At 38.8% G+C, this 20,893-nt stretch overlaps 1 protein-coding gene across 1 annotated transcript in view; it reads right to left on the reverse strand.

Moving 5' to 3' along the window:
• LOC147648187 (uncharacterized) overlaps nucleotides 1-20,893 on the reverse strand; it is an 85,970-nt gene that overhangs the window by 40,152 nt on the left and 24,925 nt on the right. The gene's annotated exons all lie outside the window — the stretch shown is intronic.

The raw sequence follows: 20,893 nt of genomic DNA on the forward strand, positions 1-20,893 counted from the left end.
TGACAGACAGTGCCACCACTTCCTTTCAATCAGAAGCTATGCCCTTCTCAGAAGCCAGAGATTCACTTCCCCCTGGTCCCAGCAGCTCTCTGAGGTGATACAGAAAAACCTTCAGGGCCTGGCCAAAACTAGGACAAAGGTAATACTTCCATCTTTTTCACACAGAAGGGAAAAAAGTCTGCTTATGACAAGACATGTCCTTATTTATTGCACACTGGGCCAAGTATTAGTCAATGAATTAAAAATTTTAATAGAAGTCCACTGTGTAGCGCTGCACTGCTAGGCTTTTCTCTCATTCTTTGGCCAAAGGAGGGGCAGGATTTTCATTTTTGAGTGAAATGTTCAAAAGTGCATTCTCTGTTTCAGAAGTGAATGAGGGGCAGAGTTCTGTGATTGGAGTGGTTCTAATTGTATATACAAGAAGAAAATAAAAAACATGCCTCCTTGAACAGCAGTGTTGACAACACTCCCATTGTTTTTTCTGGAAATGTGATGTGGCTGTTTATAGCCTCGAAATTAAGGATTCAAATGCACAACTGATTTCTTGCTACTAAGTCCAAGGCTTTACTGCTACTGACTAAGGAAGCACCATTAAAGTAGCAGCCCCTATATCAATAAGAATGCTATCTTGAATATGCTCACATATGGAGAACTCTGCAGAACATTACAGTCTTTGCATGTGAACTTTGCTCTTGATTTTTCAGTTGTTCTTTTGGTTTTTTTCTTATTTGGGAAATAATAATGAAAAACTTAGCTGACACAGTTTGGAGAGATTAGAGTCAGGAGAAACAACAGAGTAATTGACTTGAAAGGCAATTATATAGTGTTAAGATCTGGTTATTGCAAAGACTATACGCCACAGCCAATGGAATGGATTTTTTATTTAACAATAAATGTGAGGCAGAAATAGAAAGATATAGAAAAAAGAAACTAAAAAGGCCTAGAGTCACCACCCATTGGATGCTGAAAGGAGACTTCATTGTTGCAGTTTTGATGTCTGTTGGTCGAAGTGGTGGTCATTGGCTTGATCTGTCAGGAGCAGCAAAAGCCCACAAAACATTGGAATCCACAGGGTTTATATCCACTTACTGTCAGCTGAGAATGCCCAGGTACCCCCTCAGGGGTGGGAAGTGTCTCACTGAGTGATGCAGTGCTGTGGATTATGGAACACTTCGATTGATTAAGACATTACAGCTGCCTCTTCTGCCAGCACAGTTGAGTTAACTATGGTCCATCAAAAGCCATGAATGCCTTCAGGCTACTTTGAACTTCCTGTATTCTCCCGGAGGGGAGTTTTCACACCAGAGCCGTTATGTAAGGGAGGACACTGGCATAATAAAAGTCACTATACCCCTTCACAGGATTTGCCTCTTATCAGCCTCTTCCTTTATCCTGTTCAAGACCAGCAGCTGCTTCCAGTGATGGGTGTGCACACCCTGGGCAGGTAAGGGGCTGATTTGCTTGAGTCATATTTGTTTCATTAACCTCACATATAACTGTTTTTAAAATTTTGTTTCATATATGCTGCTAAAAACACAGTCTCATCTGTGTTATAAATTTTGTATTTCAGGAAACAAAACTTCAAACAAAAAATATGAATATTCACTCAGCTAAATATATAATGAAGAGAATATATAATCAAGCCAGAATTTACCAAAATTTGACTGTTCCAGTAACTTATAACAACTTTTAAGTGACTCCTTTAAATTACAACAAAAACACAAATATTAAAATTCAGCATATAATTTACTATAACCTGTGACATTAAGTGACAATGAACAGATTTTTGTAGCTCCAGAAACTGCATTAGAGAGTGCAGTTAAGCTCCAGAAATGTATGAAAAGCTCTGAGTGTTGTGAGGTGTTTCCACTTCCATTTGAAACTGTTGTCTTTCTTGGTATTTTTTGAAATTTATAGTCAATTTAAGAAGCAGCTAATATCCAAAATATTTCATGCTATTGAAATAAAAGAAGACCACATTTCATACTATTGTCTGATTTTGATTAACAAAAAGAATACAGACAGATTTTCAGGACTGTGTGACCAGATTTTATATAGACAGCTACCTAATTTTTTGCCAAAGCAAATGTCAATGAAAGGCTTAAAACTTTGTCCCAAAGCATCTACTACACATCTCACAATGCCTTATCTCAAGGCTAAAAACAAATTTCTTGAACAGTCTTCTTAAAGGCATATAAACCACTTACACAAAATTTTAGATTTGGGTCAAGCATCTTGATACTCTGGCTAGATTAAGGTTTTTGGATAAATACCCAACTTCCCTTGAGGACCTGGCATAACGGGCTTGAAGGGTTATTTCAATACAGTAACTCTGACAAAAACAAGCGCCAAGATAATCATGTCTTAGCGATTCATTTCCTAAGGAAAAGTAGTCATGCATTTAGGACAGAAATTTAAATAATATCTTGATTTTTTTGCCATTATTTTTGATCCAGAAAGCCCTCACAACAGCAAAGTGGATTGGACTTTTAGATCTTGGTGTTCATTGTAGCATTTTAATACCTCATTATCTTCGGTGGGGAAATATTTATGAGTGTATCTAGGGCTACATAAGAGTCACAGATGCCGCTTTTCTCAGCATCAGATTTTTTAACCGTTGCCTCGGTACGGTGCTGGTACAAATGCACCACTCAAGTCAGATGTGAAACATGTCTCTAAATTAGCAAATAAACAGATCTCTGGGAGAGAGCAGAAACTCTGACTACTTGTATTCATTAAAATTCCATGGTACTTTGCACAAGTGGAATGCTAATCTCAGAGCCTAAACTGAGACTCAATCCCACAAATCCTTTAAATGTTCTTAAAATAGAGTAAGGTTCAGTTTACAGTCCTAGGTGTCTGCAGGTCCACCGTATTCTACCTGTCCAAAATGATAGTTCTTTTTCCACTGCCTGCACTATTCTTGCTTCTCTCACCTCCTTCCACTGAAGCTTTACTTTATACTGCTGGGAACATATTTCATATATTCCCTATTGTGGCTGCATTTCATGAACAAGTGAGAGGATGTGGATGACAGTATGTAAAGCACCAAGATTTTTTTTTTCCTCTTACTCCCTTTGTTAAGCTTGTTTCAGCATTTCAACTGCTTGGTCTGCAAGCGGGTAGAAAAGGGGAAAGAAGGATGTGCATAATGTAAAAAACAGTTGACTTGAATCTGCAAACACTTACAAATAAGTTCCACTTGACTCATAAAAGTAGTCATTTTGATTTGGAAAAGCCTCTGTTTGCTGGGACATGTAAGTCTAATGCATTTCCGGACATGTAAGAATATTCTCTCATAGGGCAGACATCTGCAGCAAGGTTAATACTGGTAGCTGTGGCATACTCCTTACCCATACAACTAGTCTCAAAAGCCAGACATACAGGCTGGAAGACAAATTCTTTGTCCAAGTCAAGATTTTGCTTTATATAAATACTTTATAGTTATGATTACTACATAATATCAGTACTCTCAGGGGGAAAAAACATCACTTGTGGATTACCTGCCTGTGGATGAAGGTCTAGATGGTTTTCAGTAGTCTGACAGCCCTAAAAGTCAAAAGAACAGTAAGAATCAAAAGTAAACCAACTTCCAGTTCCTATGAATCTTCCAGAATAGCTAGCTTTGTATAAATAACTAGTGGAGCAGCATTTCAGTTTATATCCAGCCTAGCTAGATAGAGCTGTTTGTGTGGGGAATAAACTGCTGTGTTCTTGATGCAAGCCAACCACATCCTATGAATTTTACAGTTCATGAAAAAAATTTTCCTGGCAACAGGTTTCCTTGAGAAATCAGCATGTAGGACATACAATGCTGTGGTCCATGTAAAAACCTCTGGTTAGCAAGTTTTTTCTCTTCAAGCATCTCTCCTTCTAATCATTTTCCTAGCTGTGAAGGCTGTGCAGGTTATACATCCTCTTAATGTTTGCATTATGGAACATGTTTGGTTTTGCTGCTACAACAGCAAGCATTTTCAACATGGATTTTCTCATGAGCTGAGAAAACAGTCATGTGGGGTATTTTTAATATCTTATTTGCTTTGCTATTGAGAACTTTTGGCCCGAGGCACCCATCATTTGCATACCATGCCCCACATAATTTCTGTTATTGTTAATTCACATTCCAGTGTTCCTGATCCTAACCTGTATTTGTTTTGCATATTTTTTCTACTCAGTGGCATTCATTTTTCTGGAATAATTATTATTATTATTATTATTATTATTATTATTATTATTATTGTTGTTGTTGTTGTTGTTGTTGTTGTTGTTATTATTGTTGTTGTTGTTGTTATTGTTATTGTTATTATTGTTATTTTGTTAAAGACACCTTCTTATCTGACTGCAAAAACAAGTCAAAACTGATAAATGGTCTGCCTTTGTCTGTTCCATAGAGACAGGTAGATTAGTACAGAAAAAAGACATGGCTAAAGAGGTGCACCAGTTTCCATTTTAAGCACCTATATTTAAGTATTTAAATTTTTCTCACCTTTACATTTTGGACTAAGCTTTTTGGTCTTCACCTTTGCTCCAAAAGTCTCTCCTAAGTGATAGCATGAACTTAACTGGAAACATATCCTTTTTTTCCAACATAACAGAAATTTCATCAAAAGCAGCTACTGTTGGTAGTTGAAATATGGCATGGAGCAACTCTCCAAGTATGTTTCCTTCCACTGTGACAAAGAAATCTAATTAGAACTGTGCCTTGATCGAGATGTTGACAGCCGTATTCAGATCGTTCTGAGTGCACAGACAGGGAATACAGTACTGAACTCGCACAGATTAGACAGATGCTGAATGGGAGATGAGCAGAAGTAGTAACCGGTAAGGAGGGCTGTACCTGTTTTGATTAACCTCTGTAGTTCTCCTCTCCAGCAAGGAGAAATCCTACTGGGATGCCCTCCTGGTGATTATCAAAATGGCAATCGAAACTCAGGTGATGGATTGGATTCACACTGTATGAAATGAAATTTTATTCAACCTTTGCACCTTTGTGGGCAGAAATATGACTTCTCATGACCTAAGGAGATGCAGAAATAATTCAGTTCTTCGTAGACCTGAGACATTCCAGTCCTGCTCTAACACAGACAAGCAGCTATAGACATGTAGCCCACCAGTGCTATTTTACAAGCTAAGAGACTCTGAAGCCCAAAGGCAAAGATTTTCTTCTGGGTCCTTCACCATTTTTTCCTTTTAGTCAGGGAAGATATATTTAAAAACTGAAACTGTGGATGCATAGGAACTTCATGATATGGGCTTAACAGCTGGAAACCAACAAATCTTACAGTGGTGTTCATGTAAAAAAAAATAATGGTCAGATAAAGACATTAAAGATCAATTCATGTGCAATATGATAGGACACTTTTATTCATGTCAAGCCCCAGTCTTTCTACTTGTAATGCATACCTGGCTGCACACTGATGCGACAAAGTTCACATTTGTGCATCTGTCTATCTGCATGCCATATACTAAAGGAGTGAAATGTCTGATATATCTGTTAAAAGAGAACACATTGAAATGTTTAAGAGATGTGAATCTGCTAGACAGAGTCTGGTGAAAGTTTATGAAAAATCCCCTGGAGAGAGTACTCATATTTCTGATCACTGGTAATATTAAAATAGATAGCAGTGAAAGCAGTGAAAGCAGGCAGGCACCTACCTAAAATAGGTAGGTACCTCTGTTTCAATGTCATAGAAATAGCTGTCTAGTGTCTGTGAAGTTAAAAGTTAATATACAAAAACATCAGATTAAATGCTGCAGTGAAGCTCTGTCGTGCTCTTGTTTGGGTAGTTCACTGTTATGGCCTTGATCCATGAAAAGTCTTCCCACACCAGAAAAACAGCCCACTAGCATAATGTGACTGTGTTTGCACAGATCAGGTTGCAAGATTAGAAACTTGGTGTGGTTTTAAAACAAGGCCAGAATGTGGTCTTATGTGACACCTTACTCAGCCCAGTTGAAACCGATGGGACTGTGGGATGAAAAAAAATAGCTCAAATGAAAATGAAGAATTTTCAGTTTGATCTTTCACGTTCTACATAGTTTGTGTATTCACATGTTAAAAATGGGATGTAATTTTATATTTTATAGTTTGAATCATATAGAATCACCATAATTTATGCAGGATCCCACATGCCTGTTAAGTAGCCAGAATGCTTTTCACAAGGAGAAAGCATATATAAAAACAGATCTGTATGTGTATGTGTGCAACAAACAGACCAAATTTACTGAGAGTAACTTACTGGAGAGGAGCTCTAGCTTGGAAAATTTACACCAGTTTTCAGGACTCAAGAGGACATCTTTTTGTTGACAACAAGAGGTTGTGTCAATAATTAAGAGGGATGTTGAAATTAACTTAATTTCTTTTCCTATTTTTAAGTAAACCCAAAATGGAAGTTTGCTGTGATAATGGGGAAATATTAACACAAGGTTTCTAAAAGGCCAAAACAGCAGTGTATCAAGACACAGGAGCATCCAAACAAAATTAAGTTTGTGACTGTACAGTGCAAGGAATATGAGCAGAGACCCCTCTTTCCCTGCTGAAGGAAACAGAGGCCCAGGAGAGTCGGTCAATCCTTAAGGCTCTCCTCTTTCAGGCTCAAGAACAATGCATCCAGTGAGGAGCAGGGCAGGCCAAGGGCACAAGAAAACTCCATAGATGAATAAAGCCCTCATTGCTAGCTGCCAGCAAAAGGTTCCCAGGAGATGGAAGCAAGGTCAGGCCACCTGGAGTGAATATAGAAAGGTGGTCAGGATAAGAAATGAAATTAGTCTAGAAAGACCAAAGTCCATCTAGAATTAAATCTAGCCAAGGATGTCAAGGATGACAAAAAGGTCTTTTTCAAATACATAAATAACAAAAGAAAAACAGAGGACAATGTGGACCCATTAGTAAATGGAGGGCACTCTGTTAACAGAAGACACAGGGAAGGCAGAGTTATTGAATGTCTTCTTTGCATCTGTCTTCACCAGAAATATCAGCCCCAAGTGATCCCTAAGCCAGAAGACCAGAGTATATGAATGTCAGGAGGAAGACCTTCCTTCAATGAAGTAGGATTGTGTCAGAGAACACCAAAATAAATTTCACATCCACAAGTCCACAGGCCATGACGGGATGGACCCATGAGTGCTGAGAGAGCCGGCAGACATCAAAAATAGGCCTCTCACAATCAACTTTGAGAGGTCATGGAGATCAGGAAAGGTGCCTGAGGACTGGAAGTAAACAAATGTCACTCCAGTCTTCAAAAGGAGCAAGAAAGAGGACAAAGAGAACTACCATCCAGTCAACCTCACCTCGATCCATGAAAAGAAGATAGAGTGCTTTATTCTGGCGGCCATGTCCACCAACATGAAAGACATAAAAGTGACCAAGAGCAGTCAGCAAGGATTCACTAAAGTTATGCTTTATCAACCTGATTGCCTTCTCCCATGAATCAGCTACCCAGATGGAGTAGGAGAGAGCAGTGGATAATGTCTGCCATAACTTTCATAAGGCTGTCTCTCATAGGCAAACTCAAGAAGTGCAGGGTGTATGGATGGACTCTAGGCTGGATTGAGAACTGGCTGAGTAACAGATTCCAGAGGGCTGTGATCAGTGGGACAGAGTTTTGTTGAGGTCTCTCACTATGGGTTTGCCCCAGGGTTCTGAATTGGGTTCAGTGCTATTCAACTTGTTCCTCAGTGACTTGGATGAAGGGGCAGATGCCTCCTCAGCAAGTTTGCAGATGATTCAAAGCTGGGAAAGTGGCCAACACCCCAGAGAGTTGTGCAGCCCTTCAGAGGGACCTTCACAGACTGGACAGATGGGCAGAGAAAACTGTCTGAAATTCAAAGAGGGAAAATGCAGAGTCCTGCATCTGAGGAGAGACAACCCCAGGCACCAGCACAGGCTGACCTGCTGGGAAGCAGCTCTGAGGAGAAGAGCCCAGGGATCCTGGTGGATTGAGCCAGCAGTGTGCCCTTGTGGCCAAGAAGGACAAAGGAATGCTGGGTGTATCAGGAGCAGCATTGCCAGCAGGCTGAGGGGGAGGATCCTGCCCCTCTGTTAACCCTGGTGAGGCCCCATTGCAGTACTGGGAGCAGTCCTGGACCCCTCAGCACAAGAGAGACAGGGAGTTCCTCCAGCAGGTCCAGGGGAAAGCAAATAAGTTGTTCAAGGTTCAGGAGAATCTCTCATATGACAAAATACTGAAGGAGCTGGGACTTGAGAAGAGTAGACTGAGAGGGGATGTCATAGATGTGTATAGACAAAGTAAGGGTATCAAGAGGATGGATCCAGGCTCTTCTCAGTGGTGCAAGCCAACAAAACAAGGGGCAATAGGCAGAAACTGATGCACACAAAGTTCCACCTAAACATGAGGAAGAACTTCTTTGCAAGTGACCACACATTGGAACAGAGGATGTGGAGTCTCCCTCACTGGAGATATTCCAGAACCATCTGGACACAATCCTGTGCCACTTGTTCCAGGAGAACCTTGCTTGAGTAGGGAGGTTAGACCAGGTGCTCCACTGTGGTCCCTTCCAACCTATTGTGTTTCTGATTCCCGGTGTAGGGAAAGTTGAATCAGAGAACTAGCTTGGGTTGCAGCAAAGATATTGTGTGGCGTTGTGTTTATCTAGGTCAGTGCATGAAATGTAAGCTCTCCCAGCCTTTTTATCACCACAGCCATGATTAAAAACTTTGCCCGCCTGGTATTAAGTGCAAAGGTGTGCCTGTTCTGCAGGCAGCTGCCAATCTTTCGGGCAGCTAGTTTCAGGTGGAGAGAATATACAACCCCATTTTCAGTGTGTGGATGAAGAATCATTAAATTGGGATGAAAACCAATAGTTTTCTCTGTGTTTATATTATAGATTCGCACCCTGTCTCTGTGTATATTGCGAAAGTGATAGCCCCAATGTCAGTGTCTTGTTTCTTAGTGCTACAGAAAATACATCCTTGAGTGTTTTGGGTTTGGTTTTGAGGATCTATTCATTGCCTGTGTATTTGAGGTGCACATGCATATATATTCAAATAAGAGCCAATGTACATTCATTGATGAAACATAAATCCCACTCTATATAGCCTCAGGAAAACACCTACAAATTTCTAATTAAATTTTTGCATTGCCACTAAGGCTAGAGACAAGATCTTTTAAAGAGTAGTGAAAAAGCATTAGATGGAAATACATAGCAGAGCCGTATCCTAACAAATTAAAATGTCATAAGAGCCTGAATACAAAGTACGTGTACCAGCAATTGTGTTAGTACAATCAAAACTGTGCATGATGAGGAAAGTACTCATAGTTTTTGAAGAATATCACTTTAAATACTTTGCCAACATGTTGCCTGCATGTATCTCTATGTATTTTGTGTACCTAATATTTGGTACTGGGGGGTCTGCACAAATTATCTTGGCAAGAAAGATTAAAAAATAAAAGTGGAGACTAGCTCAAGAAATAATACTGATTTCCAATTAATTTTTAAGGTTTTCACCAAGCAAATGGCAAAGTTAGGAAGCAGAATACAATATTTGTGCTTCAATGCTAGAATATGAGTATATGTAAACCGTACATTATTGTTACAGAGTCTTGTGATCTTTCTCTGTGGTAGACAAAGATCCATGGGATGAGGAGGTGATCACCAGTAGGAAGTGACTAGTCACCATGGTATCAGACAGAGCTAGTAACCATGAAAACCAGAGTGAATTATATAGTCTTATACCCATAATAAAAAAGAAACTTTAGGTTCTTATTGGGTAAAATGATACACAGATAAGAATAAAGTAATACCACTCAATTCTTAGGATTTATTTAAATATAATTTGATGCTTCATTAGCTTAAGTTATAATCTTAAATTTTTTTTTGTCTTTTTAAACTTTTTGTTTTGTTGTTGAACTTTTGTCTGTTCAGTTTTTTCAAAAGCTAGATTTAAAAAAAAACACTTGGACATTTTTAAAGAGTTGCTTGCAACTCTCTAAATATTCAGTCAGTTACTAGTTGTAATTTGTGATGCATAGCATTTGTTGTAGGTTGTAATGATGAAGAGGGCACATTTCCGGAATGCACAACACACAAACAAGCCCTAGCACGACTTATTTTAGGTCAATACTTTAATACCCTTTACTGATACCAAATTTCAGTTAAGAAAATATTTGCTAGTATAGGAAGATGTTGTAATGGTTTAGTCTAGAAAGATATTTATGCTTGATTAAGATACAGTTATTTCAAAAGATATTGCTGATTTAGTCCCATTTTTTTCCCCTTCAAAGAGACAAATTATAGAGTTAATTAATCAAAGCAGAAGTTGTGACCACTGACCCAACTTTTCACTGACAATACTTTTCAGCCTTGTTGATGTCAAGGGATGTGTGGAGTGGCTGCCAATCACCAGGTGAGCCTCAGTGCAGGTTAAAGACAAGAAGTTTACTTTAAATTCCATGTATGGTGCTGGTTGTTGGAGTGATCAATTGGTCTTTGTGATTGCATCATAAAATAGACTTTCAAGTCTGAGCTAGCCTTTCCTGTAAGAAAAGCATAGTTTTAGCAACAGATCTAGAGTACTTACCCTTCCATATGCCTTTTGGTAGCATGTTGATTTCAGGCATTTATGACTTTAGAAGCTTGAGACAAAAGACATAATGTCAGCAAGGAAATTTACAAATGTTATTTGGAAATCTTCCCCAGTTTGCATCAAATCAAATTTGCACTTGTCACTAATAGGACTGCAATTTTGCCTAGTTTTGCCATAATTGACCCTTCAGTGTTGTATAACTTCATGTGTAAAAATAGTCAGGTTTTCACTCCATAATGCACATGCATGTGGCAAAATTTAATTTGAACATACATTTATTAACCTTTGACCACAAGCCAGAAGCACAAAAGAACCTAGAAAGAATCTTAGTGAGTATAGTATCTCTCTTGAGACAAATTTTAGTATACGAAGCCCAGCTTAGTATCTCTCCTTGGAGTCCTCAGTACATCTAGCCTAGTCCTTTGGCAGTAAATTTTTAAGGCTATTCACAAACACAGGATGAAGCCACTATCTGCAGCCTAGGCCTTGTGCTGTCTCTCTCAGCTACTGTCATACATGAAATTATATCACAGCCTTTTGAAACTTCTTCATGTCTTTTGGGAAATGCATGGGTACTACCAGGTACTGCTGAAGTTTTAGTACTGGAGACACCTACTCAGTTGTGTACACTTCTACATTCTATAAAATGTGATAAAACTTATCTTTATTTGACAGGGGCTTCAGTTTTATACTTTTCATTGAAATATCTAGCTGTAAAAGATGTTTGGGATTCAACTCACCCAAATTTGATTGTCTAAAATGTAGTTCCTCTTATCTAGAAGTATTTACCTTCGTGGATATTAGAGGTCAGGAAATAAAAAAACAGTACAACTGTGTTGGTGTCTTCATTTCAGCTTGGGTACCAAACCAACTCCTCTTTGTCTGAAAGAGATTTCTCATGCTGGGAAGAACAATTGCAGTATGTTGTAGGTCTTCCCACCTTGGTTTTTTTAACAACTTTTTCAAAGTTTGCAGTTGTAAACAGTTTAGAGCTAGAAAGAAGTTTGAGAAATATGAGGTGAGGGATGGCCTAACTTCTATGCAGCATTTTGCTTCATTTGAGAGATGGAGCTTCAAGGGTTACCATGAAGCACAGATCCTTTTTGAGCTTCCATCCCTGTGGGAGAAAGTGATATTAGGTCTGGCATATGGGTTCACATCCTAACAATGTGATCAGTATGGGAAGTGGACTACTACTTTGTTGCCACATTCTCTCATCTTCAGAACCACTTTGGATATCAAAGTGACCAACTTTCATCAATTATTCAAGATTTCTTTATTCCAGATTATTTGTGTCTGCTTGCGTAAATCAGAGAAGCTGTTCCCACTACATAGGGGCCACACATTAGACTCTATTGCTCCAATATCAAGATTGAAAAAATAATTTCACTTTTTCCAGACAGAAAAGAAATTTTAAGTAAGTCATTCATTAAAAAAGCTGTCTGCTAGAAAGTACTCAGTTACAGATATATTCCATAATTCTTTGCTTTGTGAATGTTTCAGAAGCAGAACCAGATTTTCAAAAAAAGTCTAGAGGGATAAAAAAATAAATAAAGTAACCTACTTTTAAAGCATCTTGGGAAATCCTTAGCCCTGAGATGATGCCTGTCTCTGTTCTGAAGCAGTTCAGATCTATACATGTCTCCCTCAAGCTGACATTCAACCCCATCTCTCCAAAAACATTCAGTGGCGTCTCCTGCATTGATGGAGTTTTATTAGCAACTCAGGGATTAGGGCTGATCCTCTGATGTTTTGGGTGAATGTCTGAAAAAACACTTTATGCAAAGCCTGGCACTGGTATTTCCAAGCCATCCCACCCAGTTCTGTTTTTCTCTTACTTTCTGTCTCAGCTCAAAAAAATATTCTCTCTGAGAAATTAAACATGTCCAGGACAAAGATGGAAAATGCACATATAAAGATTATTATAAGCTTGAGCCCCAGAACTGCTCATGGACCTGCTCACAAGACTTAGACCCACAGCAAAATTAACAAATTTCTCTGGTGGCTAAGTCCTTGTTCCTACTGAGGCACAGTTTGCTGAAATGTTAGTACTGGAGACAGGAAAACAGTTGTGTACACTTATATATACATTAATGAAGGAGGATAGATGAAGAGCCAGACTGTAAATCAGTGGCAGAGTTTGAGTGATCTGTCTCACAGTAGCATTGGCCACCTCTGCCAGAGGGATACAAGTAGGGAGATTCACCCTGGATGCTCATCTAAGCTAAATCTCACTGCTTTGTGGGTGAAGGAAAGGAAGAAAAGGGTGAAGGTTCTTTATCCAAAGTCCCACAGCTTTGTTTTAGGTTACAGCTACAGTCAACTGTCAAAAATATTCTGTCAAAACTTATGAAATCCTACATCCACAGTATAGATATATCTAACTGTACATATGAGAAGCTCTCGTTCATTTCAAACATTTTTTTTTAATATATTCACATATGAAAATGCGAGGAAGGATGGGGCCTAAGTATCTAAAATAGTAGAAAACTGTGAAACATCAGGATGTTGTCCAGAAACTTTCTGACTTCCTCATTGTGCTAAATTGTATCTGTATGGGGTTTGGTTTTTTCTCCTTTTTTCTCAGATTATTGAGTGTAGCACTTCCTTTGGCATTAACTAGTACCATACAAACCAAAAGAAACTTGTGGGTAAACACCAAAGCCTGTCTTTTTTTATACACTTGCAGAGATCTGCTTGAGATTTTGCTGCCTTTTTGTTGTGGCTTTCTGCTTTGCTGGTGTCAAACAAGGGGCACCAAAAGTATTGTTAACAAATCTTAGCCATATTGACACTCTAAAAGCAAAGGTGGCTCATGGTTACACTATTGCTTATTTTGTGAGAAACTTCTTAGTGTTTTTATTTGTCAAGCTAAGGCCACAGGATAAGTGTGCACCTGTTTGTACAAAAAGTCAATCTGTCTATAATATCTTGTACTTCATACACTAGAAAACAGCACAAATCTAGGCTCAGTAACAACAACTACGATAGAAGGAAGTTTGTTTTGGAAGCAATTCGAGAATTTCAAACTTAGTTTCTTCATTCACTTCATTCTACCAAATCAATCCACAGGACAGCCCTACTAACTCTAAGAGGATTCCACCTGAGGTGAAATCAGCTTGTACACACAGTTTTCCAAATGCAGAATCAACCAGAACTGCACTTTCTCCTGACGGAAGTAAGGCTGACACCAGCTCAGTGCACCAGCACTCACTGTATTCATCAGTGAAGATCCAAGTACTTTTTAAATCTTTATTTTTGGGAAAAGGATCACTCTTCACAGCAGCACTTCTTACCTACAGGGTTAAGCAGTAGGTGGGTTTCGCTCCTTTGATGAGATGCTCAGACTTCCAAAATGCTTATTTGCTTTCTCTGACTTTGATTTCCTCATCTTCAGATTTGCCCAGTGAAAATAATGGACAGAGATCTGAAACTGAGTAATTGCTTGACAGGTCCTTGCTAACTCTTTAAAGTGCTGTGCAGCTGCTGATGTATGTTTGTGCTGGCACTGTGGAGTGGACTCTTGGGAATAGGGAATCTGATTTCAGAGAAACTAGACCCAGCTTCAAAAATGTAACTCTCCCTAGCTGATAGAACTTTTACTGAAGGAAAACAATAATGAAGGAAGAAACACACCAGCAATATCTTATATTATTCCTCTGCAATGCATTTCAAAACTTTGATCTCATTTATCTGATTATGCATTCTGTTTCTAAAAATCTCCCTTTTGGTGATTTTACCTTTTCTGTTAGTTTGGGTGTATGATTGTAGATTTCAGTGTGAGACCATGTTCCATTAAAGCGCATTATATTCATTTTTAAAGCAAGGAAGGGAAGGTGTCAGGGTGAGGAAGGAAACCTCCTGGAATTGAAAAAAACCCTTGAATTGCTGTCCAGACTGGGAAACCTGTTTGAGGTGTATTAGGGAAAAAAAAAATTAATATAGTTTAAAAGCTTATTTTCCACTAATAATGAGGTAATTAGGTCCATAGGTTTTTTTCACTGATGCTTTGGTATTTACATAATGCAGTTAATCCAGTTTGACCGTGTTTGGCCTGGAAGCAGCTAGTTGAAATAAAATATTAGGCCACCAAAATATGTGCTCAGAAATTCAAGAAAAGACTGAAACTTGCAGAGTGGAAGAGGCTATGCTTAAAACTTATGTGCTTCAGAATTCATCAAACAAAGTGGAGGAAAATAAGTAGTCCACCTTATATTCCACCTAATACAAATTTCATGGTTTACTTTTAGAAGACCAGGTCCAGATTCTCACAGCTGTAGATCTAGACACCCCTGTGTGAAAATTCCAGGACTGAACTAAATCAATATACATACACCAGTTATGTCATTCCGATTTACAGCAGCTAAAGATCTGTTTAGGAACAGACCTCCCAATGCATGTTATTGACACATGATAAGATCTCTGCCTTTCATTTGTAGAAAAATTTTCTTTTTTCTCTGAACTTTCCAAGCACAATTTCCTGACACTAATAGGTTGGGAAGGTTCTGTGAAAGTTGTTCTTTGAGCAGGAAGAGATCATCACCAGCTTGTTTAGTTATTCTGAGTGTATGATGGATGAAATGTCAGAAATAATTCCACAGGCTGCTGATGTCTAATCCCAGAGAACAAATGCCTGTGTTTGAAATTGGTCTGCAGGTTTAATTTGCCCAAATGAGTCCTTGTTGCAATATCTTTTGTTATTTTTGCAAAGAGTAATAAAGTAACGTGACAAATTATAATACAAGAGTAAAGGAACTCTGGAATTATTAAATGTCATTCACAACTGAATTTAGCTGATAAATTTTTTATTGGTAGAAAGAGCTTTCTTTAGTCTTGGGCACTTAAGGCAGTGAACACCTTTGGACTGCAAAACTTCAGTAGTACCTGAGGACACAAGAACACTCAGGAATCCAGTGTTTGATGCTCAGCTCCTTGTATAGCTACAGTGGGAATTTTTCTCCGAGTGTGACAATGTGAGATAATGGGTCTGGTAGCAAGGCAAGACCTTCCTATGTTTTCAAAACAGTAAAACAATATATTCAGCAGCAAACAGAAAACCAGTTGGTCTTCTCACCCCTAGGGTCACATTAAGAGGCTAGAAGGGCAGCCTTCCTCAGGAATGGGAAAATTTAGATGGCCCAAGAGACCAGCAAAAAAGAGATCAGAGAGGAAAAGACTATATAAATTCAAATGAAATTCTGATTTGACATTTACTACAGACAGTAAATAACTATTGACTTAATATAATGTGAGAGTTAGTCTTCCTTTAACTTCTATGGCCTCTCAGACACTAAAACCAATTATAAAACCTTGACAGTTATTTTGAGATCTGCCTGTATTTATTAATTTCTAAATAAGTCCTGGAAGATGAGGAAGAAGAGTCCAACCCCGAAATGCTCTGTGATTTTCCAAGCATCATTGTGCCCCATTGTGCATTAGCATTGTGGGTAAAAATGCTAATATGAGAAGTATAAGAATCACCTAACTTTGTAAAATCACTGTTTCATCTAAGCAATAAAAAAGCTGCTCCCCTGGAACAGAAATAATGCAGAGGAGTGTATTATATTTTACCTGACTTCTTTAATGTCTGGGGTTTTTTTAGTAAGGAAGATAAGTACAGACCCTGGATAAAATGAGAAGTGCTTCACGAGGTCCTTGACTAGACAGAGGTACACAGGATTCACTTGGTATTAAGAGGTAAGCTATTCTATAAAAGGGTTTGACATAATATTCTACCTATTGTAGCTTATGGATATTTTCATTATGCATATACATGTGTAATCCTTTCTGGATCCTACTAATCTCTTGGCCTATGTTATACCTGGTAGTAATTAGTTCAACAGGTTAATTGCAGCTTTTATTTGGAAAAAAAAAAAAAAAAAAAAGGAGAGACAGAAAAGGAAAAGCTTCCTTTGATTACATTTTTTTCTCCTTTCTGCTTCACTATTTTCTTGACTGGATAAACAAAGAACCTGTTTTACCTTCTCAGTACAATTCCTTATCTCAAATAATGTTATTTTATATTCCTTCTTGATCATTTCTGTCAATTGAATAGTCCCAATCTCTTCAGTTTCTATTCAACAAAAACATATGTGTTCCATACATTTCTTGCAAGGCACAGTCCATGTCATGTGGGTCAGCAAAAAATGGTGAAACCATGTCTCTGTGTCATCCCAAGACTGTGTACACTTGCACAGGGTAGTTTTTAAATAAACAGAAATGATCCTGGGAGCAGAGAGTGCAACTGAAAGGATTCCCTGACCCTTGAAGCCATGAGCTCCCTTTCATCTTTGCTCACTGGCTCGTCGGTGAATGTTGAATCCTCCTGTTGACTAGAGCCTTTTCTCTAAAGGGCAGGAAACAAGGGTCTGAGCAGCCCAAGGCAGAAGGGGAAATGGGACCCACGTGTCCCTCTTCCTCTGTGACAGCTCTGACAATAGGTCCATTGCACTACAAGAAGAGGGCAGGCACTACCACTTTCTATGTTCTCATCCCAAAGTATTTTAACAGAAAACAGTGTTTCCTTCTCAGTCTGATGAGAAACAAAAAAAACAAAACAAAAAAAAAACAAACAAAACAAACAAACAAAAAAAAAAAACCAAACAAAAAATGCCTATAAGACCTACACCCATGAGGCTGTTTGTCTACTGAGTGAATAGATACTTCTCTCTGCTGTTTTGAACATGTTTTGAGGTTCAGGGTAAGAAGCATAACCTGCTCATTCAGCATTGTGGATTGCATGCTGGAGCCACCTGCATGGTATCAGCTTTGGAGACACTTCAGTCCAGGATTCCCATGGTGTCCTCAGAAGTCAGTGAACCAGAGCCTGCCTCTCTTACACACTGGTGGGCTGATCTGACCCCCTCACCAGCAGAAAAAGGAGACTAGACTGCCAAACATTTTGAAGGTTAAAATAGTGTAAAATCCAACCATTCTGCAGTTTTCAAGGCAGTAGGGCCAACTGAAGTTTCAAAATCAGATTTGGACCCTAGCAAGGGAATATAGACCTCACTTTCCATTTTTTTATTATTGTTATGATGCAGTTTGAGAGCCACCAACATGGTTTTTTTACCTGAGCATTTTCAGCTCCTACTAGAACCTCTGTTGCTAGCTTTGCCCAACAGTATTGCACTTAAGCATGATGTTCATTTATTTGGCACATAGAGATCAGTTGTAACTATTTGTAGTACTTCAAGACTTATTGCTAAACCTTATGGCAAAGTTTCTTTGGATTAGTGGATGGAGAGATACAGAACACCTCATTCTTTGCTGCTGAGGTCATCAGTCATGATAGCAATTTCTCTGAGAACACAAAAAAGTGACAGGAACTTCCCAAACCATATCAAAACACTGCCACATCAAGCATGATTTGGATGACCCAAAGTAGTTCCCAAAACAGCTTCCTCACATGAATAACTCTACAAATACCAAGAGAATTGGATTTAGTTGTGTAGTTATTCAGCTTTGTTGAGATTTTCTGAACTCCAATTCCCTTTTCTGACTTTTTGCTTTTAGTTGTATTTAGCACATGTTTAAAAGAGTTAATGAGTCTGTGTCCTCACCTGATGAGGAAGACCAAGACCATATTACAGTATCGCTCCATTTGGTGGAACTGTGTTGTGATACCTGAGGAGCAGGTTAACCTTTGTAAGCGTTATTGATAACACAGTTGGACAAGGTTGGAGGCTGCAAACTACTCCTCTTTTTCAGTCCTAAGCCATGCTGGTCTTGGGATCTGTGTAAACAATCTGTGAATCATGATCTCTCTTGCTCTGCTTGAAAAGCAAAATAGAGATTTTTGTTTAGTGAATGAGAATTTTCACAAATTCAGTGTTTACACACTAAACATCTTAGTTACTCTTTTTTTTTAATTACCTTTTTCAACAAAGTGGAACCCCTTTTACATTAATCACTATCAATAAGGCATACTATGAAAAAAGATGTCAGGTAATAAAGGTTAGACAGTTTGGTTTCTGCTTGCAGTGGACTGTAAACTCCCACAGCTCCTAAGTCTTCAAAGTGCCTTGCAAATTCTAAACAATCATCACTCTTCTCCCCACCTCACAAAGGCGCATTCCTCAAGGCTTTACATCAGGCAAAGTTTTAAATGTTTCAGGTAAGGCCAGGAAGCCTAGCTACACAGAGGCTCTCACACCACAATCTGAATAAGCTCCTCCTTATTGAGGTTGTCAGCAGAAGGTGATTCCCGAGCATCTCCATTATGGGAAGGGAAGTGCTATATACTCTCTCAAGAGCAAAGCCAGCACATGAGACAGAGACAGAAACATAGAGCATCCTTGCACTCAGGTCATAATGCTTTTATGAAATGTTAAAAATACCACTTAAGTTTTAACTCAACAAGCTTCGTTACTTTCTAATGCTGCCACATCTGTGAATTACACTGTGAGTACAGCAATTATTACTTACAAAGTTTACAAACACATTATCTTTATTTTTGTCATAATTACCCACAAATCTCAACTAGCCTGGATAACATGATCTACTACAGAATGTTTTCTAATGGAACATGTGGGCCAGGGAGGAAAATGCTCCTGTAGCAGCAGAGAGCTGTGTGGCTTTTGTGAGGAAGACCATGATTGCAAATTAATCCTATGAGTACCCCTGATACAGCATACAGATCCAGTAGAACAGACAAATCTGATGTAGCTGACAAGCACTGTGTTAAAGATCCTGACTCTGGCAGCTGTCAGTGCCCCTTTCTGCTGATGACCACAAAGGACCAAGCCAAGCAGGGAACATGTGGGCGCCTTGAAGGGGGGATAACCACCTGCCTCTAGTTTCACATGGAGCAGCTGGGCTGCTCCAGTCATCCTTGGGAAGTGTTATATATCTCCTAGGGATTGCTAATGAGGCATTTCAGATTCTTTAAGACCCACAAAGTCAAAATATGCTGTCCAGTTATCCCACTAAAGGCATAGCCTAGCTTGACCCAAAAACTGGAGTCAAATCCTTTCATGTCCTGACCCTGATATATTTAATTTCTTTGCACTAAAAAAAAATGAACTAGAAAGAGATGCAAATTTTTATGGCACTAAGCATTTCTTTCATTTTTTCTCCATGTCTTACTACTCAATACAAGCACGACATATGCTGTTAGGTGGGCCCATTAATTGCAGTATCTCACTAGACCTTTAAAATGAAAGCTACTGCCTCTGGTGGTTTAGGTGGAACAGAGATATATAACCTCCTAAAATATCTGTAGTAGCCCCAAGTTAAGAGCCAGTATTTTTTTAATCCTTTTAGCTGTATTAATACTCCCTTTTTTTTTTTCTTTTTTTTTTTTTCCTGGAATGGAGTTTGCCAATATAATTTGCAATTATTACTTTGCATAATAAATTCATGATTTGGAGCTTCTTACTCGAAAAAGCAAATCACTCTGAATATATTATCCATGGGAAATGAATTTGTTTGTGTGTTTCACCCAGATATATATACACAAAACATTCCTCCTCCTGGGGTAGAAGAGAAAGGTGGGATAGAGTTTTATAAAAGGAGGATTGAGACAATTTTTATAATAAAATCCTGCCTAAGCAAAACTCTTGTAGTAACAAATCTCCTGGCAGAAGGCCTGTCAGTGGACTCTGTCCAAGACCTGAACAACAGCCAGGGACACTGCAGAACAAGCCCAGTGTGGCTTATCACCTTTTGCCTCCAACTCCTCACCCCACTCAGCCGGCTCAGGACCTTGTGCCAGAGTGCTTCCCCAGCCTCTTACAAATACCTTGTTTACTCCTCTGGAATGCTTTGAGGAATGCATCCAGGTTGCTTAACCCCATCTAGTCACTTTTCCTGCAGGCAACTGAAAAGCAAGGAGAGTTGACAGTAGCACCAGGCTGCTACATTGTCAGTCCACACTTAATTAATGACTACCATAAACACAGCCTTGAGCTTTATTGTGTTAAAGCACGGTTTAGCCATCACTGCTGAGAGTCACACTCATCATCTATGTGTAAGGATGGATGTGGATTTTTCCTGTTTACCTCAGTGTCATGAGTTGATTTCAATAGCTGTGCTTTCCTTTATTCTTCCCAATGTCCAAAACTGTGCTGTCAGTTTCATGCAATTCTTTTCCTTATTAGTTCCATTCCCAGGCTGACAATTTTTATCTGCTGTAATTTTCATTTAGGCTAACAACTTACTTGTTGGGCTGCTCATTTGAGTAAATAGCCATGAGAGTTTGCCGAGAGTGTTAGCCAGGAGGCAGTTTCTTGATAGTGTTTTGCTGCTGCTGTTGTTTCAGAAAAAGAATATTACAATAATTAGAAACAGTGAGAGAGTGTGCATGCTTTCAAGGTCAGATACCATTTCTTTCATGTTAACATGAAA

The sequence above is a fragment of the Cyanistes caeruleus genome, chromosome Z (genome assembly GCF_971803275.1).
Source record: "Cyanistes caeruleus chromosome Z, bCyaCae1.hap1.1, whole genome shotgun sequence".
In the NCBI taxonomy this organism is placed as follows: Eukaryota; Metazoa; Chordata; class Aves; order Passeriformes; family Paridae; genus Cyanistes; species Cyanistes caeruleus.